Raw genomic sequence first — 13,243 nt, 5'->3', positions numbered from 1 at the left:
GTTGATAAAATTAAACATTGTCAAAGTATTTATTTCTTACCCAACTAATGTCATCTCTATAATTTATATAATTCTATAAAATTAAACATTGCCAAAGTATTTATTTCTTACCCAACTAATGTCTTCTCTATAATTTATATAATTCCCAATCAAAATTGCAATGGAAGCAGGGAGTATTTGTTTTATATACATTGACAAGATTAGTCTAAAGTTCATGTAGATGAATAAACAGATGAAACCAACTGGGGAAAGTTTCAAAATGAACTGATGAATAGATGCTTAACCTAACATTCCTAATTTTAAAACAATGACATTCACATACAAAATAAAAATTAAAAGCCAGATCAATGGATATAGTTTCCAAGTAAAACAGATTCCAGTGTATTTATGGTACGAGATCAAGGATACATGATAAAGGGGAAAAAATAAAGTTTACGAACCACCTCCTATAGGAAGCCTTCCTTAGTTATCTCAGTTCTGGATTAAATGTCCCTTTTTGGTAATTATGTCGTATAATGAGAATACATCTTTTTAAAATATATCTAAGTATGCCACACAGTGTAGTGCAACACATAAGTGTGCATCTCAAAATTTCTCACACGGCGAACACACCTATGTAGCCAGCACACAGGTCAAGAAATAAAACATTATCAGAATGCCCGAGCCATTCCCCCTCCAGGGACCATCCCCACCCCCCACCACCAAGGTCTCCTATGGTCACTATTATTCTGACTTCTAACAAAGAGATTCGTTTTGCCTACATTGTAACTTTCTATAAATGGACTCATGTAGTACATACTCTTTTGGGACTGGCTTCTTTGGTTCAATATTATTTTTGTAAGATTTATCCATAGTTTTGGAGTTCATTTCTTCTCATTGCTGTACAGTATTCCATTAAGTGAATATACCTTGATATATTTTTCCAATTTATCATAGATGATTTTTGGCTTGCTACCATTTGGGGGCTATGTGCTACTACGAACATTCTGGTGCAAGTCTTTTGGCTGAACGCCTGCACACATTTCTGTTGGTATATGCCTGGTGACAGAGGTGCTGGGTCATAAGGTATGTGCTCTTTTGTCTTTAGTAGACGGTGCTGAACAGCTTCCCAAAGCGGCTGTACCAATTTACATGCCCACCTGCAGTATATGAGCATTTTCTTTGTTCAAAAGCATCACCAACACTTGGTATTATCTGTTTCATTTTAGATATTCTGGTGGGGTCCTAGCACACACCTAAAAGTGCACTGTCAAGTAAACTTTATCTGTTTACTTGTCTATGTCCCTAACAAATTTGCAGAAATCCATTCTCTGAAGAAATCAAGACCCAGAGAGATTGAGAGATATGCCCAAATTACAGCATAGAAGTCCCTAATGGACAATGTTCACAAGACCAGGGAAGACAGGCTGCATTCTTTAAAACAGCTGAAAAATCTACTTCTAGATAATTAATGCAACTTGCTCATATAACTAGAGAGTCGCTCAGACACATACAAGTGCTTGTGCATGCATGCATGCATACACACACACACTCACACTTCTTCAGCATTTCTAAATGGAAGGTTTAATTTGGAAGCACACTGCTGTTAGTTAAATGATCCTGCAACCAACAGCCACGCATCTCTCCCTTATCTGCCTTTGGTTAAATGTTTTGAAATGAGTTTCAAATGGGGTTGGCTCCAATGACAGCTCTTTATTTCATCTTGTTTCTGCAGATGCCATTTATGGGAATATTTTATGATTCCATTAATTACCCACATCAAGAGGTTATTCTGTTGTTTCTAGAGAAGTAGAGTTATAAATGTAAATATTCTAAGGCAAGGAATTTCTTCAGCAAACTAAAATTAGTTCTTCCTATATGAATCAATACATACATTTAAAACTTGAATTATTTTAGTTATTACTGCTATCCTAAAATATTTTTCAGGCACAGGTCTATATGGGGAAGAGCAAGAGCAGATGTTGTGCTTTAAAAGCAGATGAAAAATCGAAAAGAGTTGGATTCGAGTTCCTGCGGAAGCATTCGGACAATACCCTTAACTTCTCTGGACCTCAGATTCCTCTTCTCTGGAATGGGAGATTATAATACTAGTTATCTGGTAGTATTGTTCTGAGGTTAAACAGACTCTTGCATAAAAAGACCAAAGAATAATAAATGCACAATTATTGCCTACTGATGACTGAGGCCTGAGGAATTCTGTCAACGATGAGTGGCATAAAGAGCTTATAGCAGAATGACTAAGAATTGGAGTCCTGGAGCCATACTACCTGATCAAGTAGTCTGACTTCACCACTAAGCATCTGTGTTACTTTGGGCAAGTACTTAACCTCTCTGTGCTTCAGCTTCTGCATCTATAAAATGGGTAACAACAGTACCAGTTTCATGGTGTCGTGAAGACTGAATGAGATAATCCATAAAAACTACTTAGAACAGAACTTGACACAGAGTCGAATGAATAATAGATGTCGGCTGCAAACAGGTGTGTATCTCAGGGATGATCATTTACATTTGCCTTCAGGACCTGATAGTGTGGAAATAAGGCTGATTTCCTTTGTTGCATTTCACTTGTCCCAACCCAGCCAAAACTCTTCTGGTCTAATTTCTCCTGCTATGTTCCTCGAAATGGAAAATAAACTCCTTAATTATGAATAAAAATGAAATGTTTCTCTCCTAGGTGTCAATAAAAATGATTTTTGTTCCCGAGGAAGAAAATACTCTTAGCCCTCCTGGTAAATCCCAGCGGTCAGAGCCTTGCTGTGCTCAGCACAAGGGCTTGGCACTGCTAAGAACTGCAACATGTACATGCCTCAGCAACTCCTGGCACAGTCAGGGGCCTCAGCAACTCAGCAGTTGGTGGTGGGAGCAGCTCAACATTCTGACACAAACCAGTGCCCACCACAAGCTCGTACAGGAAACGTGCCAGAGAGGACAGCCTCTCAGGCCATGGCCACCAGGACGTTCCTTCTCACGGAAAGGTGACCCCATCACATCACTGCCCAGAGAGGACAGCCTCTCAGGCCATGGCCACCAGGACGTTCCTTCTCACAGAAAGATGACCCCATCACATCACTGCATTGTTCCAGGAGAGATGCCTCAATTCCAGCATAGGGATAAAAGCCTAGATTTTGAAATCAGTCCAACCTGGGTTCAGTTCCTACCTAGCTCCACCATTTAAAACAGCATGACTTAGGACATGCTGAGCATCAGTCTCATCGTCTATAAAGTAGAGGTAAGAATACTTACCTCAGAGGTAATCGTGAAGCAAAAAAAAGATAAAGTAGGTTTGTTAGACACTTCTCCCAGTAGCTGGTCCATGATAACTATGATTATAATTTTCCAAACCTCAGCACTGAGGTATCTGGCCCATTCCACATAGGACCTCGCTAAGAGCAATGAAAGAAATGGGAGGCTCCTGAAAAGAGCTTGCACTGCATCTTATCTCTAGCTCTTTGGAGTACAGATGCAATCGGCTGTTTCAGTCCTGAAGGGCCTCACGTGATCAGACCCTCGGTCATTTTAGGCTACAGGCCACAGGAAGAGAAGGCAGAGCCTTCCTTGGCACAGCTCGAGTACCTGTCATCTTCTCTTACAAACTGGTCAGATTTTTTCTCATGGAATTTTGCTAAAAATGTCAAGTAGCAGCCAACGCCAATATTCAGACCTTTCTCAACCACTTTCCCTAGAAGAACAGGCTCAGGTGACACACAGTCTCACTTTCCAGGTTGTCACAGGCAATAGTTTACTAAATGTTTCACTCCATCATAAGAAGGGTCACCAACTTCCCAGCCTGCCATCTCTTCATTCCTGGTGCCCAAAACTCAGCACCTGCCAGGAGGCCAAGATCACATATCTCTAGGGTTTTTACAGCAGCGTTTTATTCCTAGTTCCAATTCCAGATTAGAAGGATTCAGTTTCAGCTACTCTGACATACCAGGCACTGAAACACAGTGCAGGCGCTGAAGTCAGACAGTCTGGTAGCAATTCAAACTCCACCATTTACTCCTGCATGGCCTTGGACACGTTACTTTAGGGCTCTGAGCCTCAGTTTCTTCATCTGAAAATGGAAATGGTCATCACAGTACTCTTCTCACGGGGTCGTTGTGAGGATTAAATAAGTTGATGTACATAAAGTCCTTGGCACCAGGCAAGCTCTCAACAAATGTTTGCTCTCAGTATTATTAAACACCTACTGTGTTCTGGGCTTTATGCTAGTTACTGGCAAGGTTATGGATAAAAGGCTATGCATTGTCCCTGGTCTCACAGAGCTAACAGTATAGAAGTAAAACTATTAAACATATATTTACACAGATAATTATTTATATTGCAAAAACAATAAATGCTATAAAGATGTTCCTTGGTAAACTGAGGCCTGTGAATTAGAGGGAGATTTGCTGAGGAAATCTAACAGAACCAACATTTATAACATTCTACATGGAAAGCAAATCTAGAAAAAGTCAACTCTGCTCACTTATTCCACTTTATATAATCTTCAAAGTAGTCTGCATTGCATTTTCGTACCTGTATAGAGGCGGGATGGTATTGTGGTTAAGAACAGCCTCAGCAATCAGAATGCCTGGGTTCGAACTCGAGCTGTACCATGGACCCACTTTGTGACTTTGGATCGTTTCCACACCTCTCTGTGCTGCAGTTTCTCATCTGTAAAATGGACATGATCATAGTTCCACTATGTTATTGGAAAACTTAACTAGTTTAGTGGATACCTATAAGTTACTTAGGACAGTGTTTACCATGTAGTAGGCACTCAATAAATAGTAGCTCCTATTATTATGGGACTTGAACTTCTCAACAGCCCTACAGGTAGGGTAGTTATTGCCTCCATTTACAGGTAAGGAATCTGAGACCTCAAGAAATAAGGCAGTAATTCACAAAGCTGGAACTCAAACCAGGTCTCCTGGCTCCATATTCACTGTTATTTCCCCTACTCCCAACAGCCTCTTAATTGGCAAAAAAAAGAAAAAGAAAAAAAAGTTATCTTTGAAAAGTCAACATGTAAAGGGTGTAGGTTAAAGTGTTTCACAAAGAGGGAGAGTGTTGTGACATATAACTCAGTAAAGTAGCAAAAGAAAGCTAAAAGAAGCCAAAGGTTTTATTTTAAAAGATAAATGAGTAGCAAGCCAGCTGACTTAAAATGAGAGGGGTTAAGAATATTTTCCTGCATAATTAAATCTCTAAAGATTTGGTTAGAGTACCATAGTTTACATCAGGTTAAAACGAAAGATCACATTAGCAATTGCACAAGCCTATGCAGTACTTTATCCACAGAGCGACATTAATAAGTCGGTTTTAGAGAGTCTCATCAGCCTGTTACTGTAAGATAAAAGAAGCAGGACATTTAGGGAGCAAGATTTTTCAATACAATACACACACCCCTAAACAACCTGCATTTATTCTATCGTTAGCACTTATCTAGGAATTATAATTTTTAATTTTTTTAATTTTTTTAATTGTGGCGAAATGCCTATAACATTTACTTTACCATCTTAATCATGTTCAAGTGCACGGTTTAGTAGCATGGAGCACACTCACGCTGTCATGCAACCATCACCACCATCCATCTACAGAACTCTTTCTATCCTGCAAAACTGAAACTCTGTACCCATTAAACAATAGCTCCCCACGCCCCACACCTTGAAATTACAATTTTAAATTCCAATACACTTTGTTAATCAGGATCATTTTCTTTCAACTACTTAGTTTTTGGAGTTTTTTTTTAAATAAAATTTACTACAATTTAAAGCTTTTCAAGAACTCAAATACTACGTAATTCATTCTTATTTTGATTTTAGGAAGTTGAACAACAGAAGACAGCTGTTTGTAAATCCAGGCCAGATGACAAAGACAGAAGTTTCTAAAATCTACCGTAAGAACAGCTTATCACTTGATGTCAGTCCCATTTCCATTGAATATATAAAAAAGAGAAAGTCTCCTGCATACACAAAACTCACTGACTATGTGGTCAGTCTGGAAGAATGTGCTGGTCACCCCAGCCCACACCCCACAATTATGCCATCACACTTGTCACAAGGGACAGAATATTCTATTTGCTATCAGAGTCCTCAAAGAGACTTCATAACATCCAGTTCAACAGATAACAAGTCACAAGAGACACTATACAAATGACAAGGTATTTTTCATCTTAGGCTTTTGAAGTGTAAAAATATATATTTATAAGGAAAAGCTTTTATGATAGCTAACCAAAAGCAGGGGAAGGGGTTTAAAGTGAAAAATTTATCAGGACTTTCTTCGGGACAAACAGTGTGACCCAGGCTTTGTTCCAGGAGATTGTGTGTCCTTGAGAACAATAGAAACTGCCTTGGGATTGTTCGATTGTCCCCTGCCACCTGTCGACACCAGGCAATTCTTTACAAGTGGACTCCAGCCCACTGTGGACAAAGTGATGAAAATAGTCAATTGCCTCACATTTATTTCACACCATGTGATCCCCCAGGTATCATTTCTCTGCTCTTTGTAGACGCTGCTGTTCTGCTTGCTAATGACATTAACAGAGTCTGGTACCTCCTCTATGAGCAGTGGCCATTCTTAGCAAAAGCACTTGGTCTGGAAAGGTCCAAGTTCACTAAATGTACACATTCAAAGGTAGATTTCCTTTTTAACAGACTATTTGTACCAAACTTGCCTTTTTAAAAAATGAAGTAGAAACATATGTGCATGTGTGCATGCATGCCCTTGAGGGGAAAATCATGGAAATCCACTATTTACAAAAAGCAGACATTATAAAGAAAAAGAATATAGCTATGTTAATGAACTTTACAAGGTTGACTTTCTTGGTAATTATATTAAAATTCTGTCAAGTATGGTGTGTGTGTGCGTGTGTGTGTGTGTGCGAACACATGTATCATCCTGTGAGCCCTGTTTATTGATTATGCATCAAGCGCTTCAACTCCTTTCCCTTTTCTTAAGAAAATTAGGTCAGGGCTCGGGGTAGCTTGACCAGCTCCCCTCTCTGGTGAAGCTGGCTTCCTCAAGCTCTAGCCACAGTAATTCTTTCTGTCTGCTGGCCTCAAAGATTCGGTAAAAATAAAAACATCAGAAGCAACTCAGTTCAGGCAAGGCTCCTTGTGAAATGTTCCCTTTAATGATACTGTAACGTCGCGCCCCTTGGTGTGCCATTTTATTGTGAGACTTAATCAAAGGCAAAAAGAAATAAAGATGCCGGGCTCGGGTGCAGGTGCTCCTTTGTTGGAGTGCATTCCTGGGGAAGCGAGGAGTGGTCCACGGTAGCTGGGGCTCGTGCACAAAGGCTTGAGCTTCCCAGGGTCTTAGCGGTTGTTTTTATATGAGTCCAGAGGTTTGCTCTGTGTCTGTGTGTGTGCTTTGTGTATTCCCATATATATAGACCCCAGGATTAAGAGAGAGAGAGAAAAAGAGAGAGACAGAGACAGAGAGAGAGAGAGAGAAACAGAGAGAGACAGAGAGAGAGAGAGAGAGACAGACAGACAGAGAGACAGACAGAGAGACAGACAGAGTGACATGGCATATGTGCATGCATGTGGTAGTGTGTGTTCCTATGGTGGGTGTGTGAACACATGAATGTATACTCACATGCCCATATGTACATATGATCTGCAGAATCCTTGATAGACTCTGAGATTTGAGTGTGTTCATTTCATAGAAGTGTCTTATATTCATGGGTACATGTGCTCGTTTGAGCTGCCTGTGGCCCTATACACTGTATGGGAGCTAGCCATGGCTATTTAAAAGAAAAGACAAAGTACTTAAGTGCCACGCTCATGGTGGTCACTCAACTTGGTAAACTTTTTTAAAAAATAAAAGAGAGAAGAAAATTCCAAAGAATCTCAAAATTGGGATTTTTACCTTGACATGGATGTTAAGAAGGGATTATGCTAACTAAGCATACCTCTTCCCTTATGGGTTCTGAACCATTGAGAAGATATACCCAGACTAACAGAGCTAAAACAATCAGTTTTATTTTCAATAAGGCTATCTTGGAGAACTTGCATTGACCTGTGACCAGAACCAACTTCCAACAAGAACACCAGCCCTCCCTCCGAAGGGCAGAGCCACTCTGCTGGCTTTATGGACCAGAGGGGCAGAGTATGGGCACATGGTAAGGACAGGCTGCTGGGCAAAAGAGAACCCAAAGGGCTAGACTTTCATACACAAAACTCTCTTCCTACCCAGGGAAAGGAATGAAAAAAAAGACAGAGGTTTTCTTCCTCCCAAGTCTTCCATTCTTCCACAAGGAGAAAGTTCCTACTTTATGGACCAAGGCAAAAAAATAAAATAAAACAAAATAAATTTAAAAGAGCAGAAGAAAGAAAATGCTTTCCTTTGTCATTCCAAAGATTTTGCTCTCTTAACCCCCAGGTTTAAGCATCCTATGGTGCTCAACAAAGAGTGTGTGACATAATTATGGAATCCCCCCCAGGGGAGCTGATCAGCAGTTAGCCAGGACACCCTCATGGGACCACTTCTTTCATACCAATCACCGATCCTTTGTGTTTCTCCTTGAAATTGTTGGAGAGCACTTTAGATTTTGCCCTTAAATAGGCAAAACCAGTTCATTCAATAATTCCTGTGGAGCAGTCAAGGCCACAAATTTCACTCCCGATTCTATTCTCATCTCTAATCATGTCCAGAAATGTTGGGGAAATCACTTCTTTCTTCTTGCATATCTGCACATTATTGCACCCTTTGCATCAAGTAAAACTCCTGACCTGTCCTACCCTTTGCTTGTTCCTCTCCAAATGGGAAGTACTGGTACATCTGATCTCATTGGATGGTGAGGAGGATGCCACATTTATTACCTGGGTGGGTTCCTGCTTGTATGGTTCCTCTGCCCATAACATCTAGGGCTCCACAGCTGTCAGGGAAGTTGCTGATCTAGACTCTCCCTGTGGTGGGTTGTCCCAAGGTCTAGATAGGAAACCTGTTTAGCTATGGTCCAAAGTGAAGTCCTCTGCTGCAGCAAAAAAAATCCAAGATTTCGCCTTCATCTACATTCTACATTTATTTCTCAGTTGGTTTTTAACTCAGAGATCCTCTTCAACCTCAAGAAAAGGTTCCTGCCAGTTACGTGGACTTTAGGGAGAAAGAGGCAGGTCTGTATTTATGTAGGTGATGATGATGCGATTGTTCCCAGTGCCACTCAGGCTCACAGAGCCCTCCCGATTCTTCATAACATCTCTCTCGTGCTGGTTCCTATTCTTTTCCATCACCATTTCTAGGCCTTAATTGCTTCTCAGTAGACTTTTGCTACTACCTCCAACTGGGCTCCCAGACACTAGGCTTGGGTCCCCAACCAAACCAGCCTACATATAATTGTCATGTTTAGTCTTCCTGAAATTTTTCTTAAAATGGCAATCCCCTGGTAAGGCATACACAAAGACATCCAAATGTCACCCCAGAGGATTGAGCCCTTATCCTTATCCTATATATTATGATCTTCTACCATCTGGCCCCATTCCAAATTTATCTCTATTTCTCCTCAGATCCTCTTCTCCCAACAAACTCAGATATACCCACATAAATTCACATCTTTCTACTTTTACGCCGTCGTATCTTAAGTTAAACTTATGAGAATTCAGCATTATGCAATCTTTCCACTTCCCTGGTCATTCTTCTATTCCATTATTTGGTATTTAGGACATACACAGATTGTATCTCCTTTTAAGTGAAATTCATTCCACTGCTGACTGTTCCTCCTCCTCAAACTGAACACCAGCACCTCATCCTAGCTCCTGAGTATTTGACATGCTTTCATATCAACTTAGCTTGGGCATCAGAAATGTAGATGTGATCATTTCTCCATCCTTGGGTTCACTTGGGTTTATCCTCAGCAAATTGAGATAGAGCTTAGAGACACCTAAGAGCTGGCCACAGAGGCAAGGGAACACCGCCACCAACCTTCAGTTCCCTTATATTTCTGATATCACAAGTATCTTTCCTTGCCAGTTAGACTCTCATAATTTAAACAAGACTATTTGTGTTCAACACCATCACAAACACAAGCTAACTATAGAAAATTGAAGTCTGGAAGAGTCTCTGTGGTCCAAAGAAGTAGCAATCCAGGCTAACTCTGCAGGAAAAAGTGACTGTGCTGAGCGTGCTCCCAACAAAATGAATACAAGAGCCTATATTTGTTATCTATTTAAGAGAGTTTAAGAGTAAACTCTGATTTTCCATGAGTTTATGTTTATGTGCCCCTCTTTTGAATGTAACTCTGCATTAGACATGACACTACTGTGCCTAATCCGAGTGACCAACCCTATTCTGTATTTGTTTCAATGTACAACTGCAGTCTCAACCTACTCCTTGGTGTTGCCTCTGACCACTGAGCTCCCAGTAATCTCTCCCTCCTCTGAACTCACTGGATACCTGCCTCATTTTCCTGAAATGTAACATTATGCATCTGGTGATGGGTGGTGTATGTGTATGTAGCCAGTCTGTCTGATGGGATTATAAGCCCCTGGAAGACAGAGAATTTATCTCTTAGTCTTTGCACTTCTAGCATCCAGCCGGAGTAAATTCTGTGTAAACATGTGTGACATCAGTGAATGGATTAAAAATATGTTTCTTTGGAAAGACCTCAAGGTTGAAGTGCCAAGAAAAATGTTTACATATCCTGCCCACCTACAATATGCCTGCTTATCCTTAAGGATGTAGTTCAAATGCCAGCTCCTCTTTGGTGTAGTTGAAATGAACACAGGCTTTGAAGTCAGCCAGACAGGAATCCTAATGTCTTCCATACCACAACTGGCTAAGTGACTTTGAATGGTAAGTTGTCACTGAGCCTTGGTTTCTACTTCTATTAAATGGAAATAGTGACATCCACCTTAGAAAGCCAGACAGAAATAAATTAACATATACAGTGCTTAGAAAGAGGTATGCATGGAATAAATAATAACTATTAATATGGTCTTCAGTGTCCTCTCTCTCCTCTGTGCTCCCACTGTACTTTGCACATGTTGCTGTCAAGGTCCTTATGTACTATATTGTGAATATTTGGGTCCACTAGGCTGCAAGCCTCTCAAGGACAGGAATTATCCCACATTTATGAGCACGTATTTCATTCAGGCCAGGCTCTGTGCTAGTCCCTCTACATACATTATCTAGTTAATCTCCACAACAACCTACTATTATCCTCATCATGAACATGAGAAAACTGGCCTTTGAGGGTTTAAGAAACTTGCACACAAGTTCACACGGGTAGAAGTAATAAGGATGGTTATTGCATGAATGTCACTCCAAATCCAAGTACATATCCTTAATCTTCACTATGTTGGGACCAAGGATGTCTTAGCCATCCTTGTGTCACCCCTCCAATACTTACTAGTACAAGTGGCATGAATAAACATTTACAAAATGATTATTTAGTAAATAAAGTGATTCTGATTTGATATAAATGAATATCTATGTTCCACTTTGAAATGATCCTACAACTGAAACAGTGCTTGAGACATGATTGCAATGGAATAAGTAACTTTTTTAGAAAAGGGCTCTAAATCTACTCGTTTCCTGTTTCATAGGGAGAAAACTTTTAGTATCTAAAGGAGAATTCTCCCACAGGTCCTGAGGGAAGATGTTCATTACAACATTATTTGTAGAGGCAGGAAATTAGAGTATCATCACTAGAGAGTCGAGAGGCAATATGTGATAGATATTCACCCTGGGTACAGCCATTGGAAGAATAGATCATAAGAGGACAAAGCAACATAGGTTCTTCTTAAAGGCAAAGTGCTGGTCGAGGAAAAATGGCATAGATGATAGAGGCTTTGTTCGTCCCTCTTGTGACCAAATCAAAGTTGTGATGGAAACGTGGAGCAAACAGCAAGCAGAGTCACCTTGGGTCTAGATGAACAGAAACCCTACAACTAGGGAGAGAAATAAGAAATCACCCTGCAACTGGTAGAAGGTAGGAGGAGGTGAAGTTATGAGGCTGCCCAGGCCCAAACAACTGAATTGGACAGAAGCTGCGGCAGCTGCAGACACCTCTTAAAGGGGCCATGTCCCTGAGCGGACTTTTGCGGTGACAGACTTGCTTGCTCTGAGCACCAGTGCCCAGTTGGCTGCTCAAGGCAGCACCAGGGACTTACAGAAGGACACTGAGTTGTTGGAGCGAAGGCCAGAGGTGAGGCTTTCTCCCAGGCAGAAGTGCTGGTGGTACCCACTGTTCCTCTGTTGAGCCATCCTCCTTCCCAGTGTGCAGACACAGCACTGTCATAGCTTAGACGTCATCAAACAGGATAACAGAGGTTGCTCTACCCAGAGGATTCCCTGAAACTCTATCTCCCCCAACTTGTGGCCCCGCCCAAGACACATCCATTGTATTCTCTGCCATCTCATGCTCCTTGCTGAGCCAACTCCAAGACTCACACTGGTGGCAGCTGACCATGATTTCTGGCATAACCTCTTGAGGCAACTATAAGCTCAGCATCTGTAGATTGCTTGCTGAATCTTAAAAGGTGGGGCACAGGCTGGGCCTAAACTTGGCCTGAAGCTGAGTCCCTCTTAGGACCGTGCCACTGGATACCTACTACACAAATCCACACTAATAAGATTGGGAGTCTTAGGAGCTTTGCTTAGTACATACAAATAGACACAGAAAGGCAGCCAAAATGGGAAGACAAAGAAGCAGAAAGCATATGAGAGGACAGAATAGAGATCCAGAAATAATAGAGTCAAGCAATCTAACAGACGCAGAGTTCAAAACACTTGGTATACAATAAAATGCGTAGAAGAAAACATAGGAACTAAACCCAAGGACCTTGGACTTAAAAAAAACTTTTATGAATTTGACCTCAAAGACAAGGGAAGTAAAAGCAAAAATAAATGAATGGGACTGCATCAAACTAAAAAGCTTCTGTTCAGCAAAAGAAATTGTCAGCAAGGTAAAGAGACAACCATCTAGATGGGAAAATATATTTGCAAGCAACACCTCTGATAAGGGCCTAATATTCAAAATATACAAAAGAACTCATATGACTCAATAACAACAAAAAAACAAACAATCCAATTAAAAAATGGGCAGAGGACCTGAGCAAACACTTCTCCCTAGAGGACATACAAATGGCCAACAAATATGTAAAAAGATGTTCAACATTGCTAGCTATTAGAGAAACGCAAATCAAAACCACAATGAGATAACATCTCACACCTGTAAGACTAGCTATACTCAACAGGACAAGTAATAACAAATGTTGGAGAGGATGTGGAGAAAAAGGAACCCTCATACACTGCT

The sequence above is a fragment of the Pteropus alecto genome, unplaced genomic scaffold, assembly GCF_000325575.1.
Source record: "Pteropus alecto unplaced genomic scaffold, ASM32557v1 scaffold94, whole genome shotgun sequence".
In the NCBI taxonomy this organism is placed as follows: Eukaryota; Metazoa; Chordata; class Mammalia; order Chiroptera; family Pteropodidae; genus Pteropus; species Pteropus alecto.
This window is presented reverse-complemented; position numbering follows the sequence as displayed.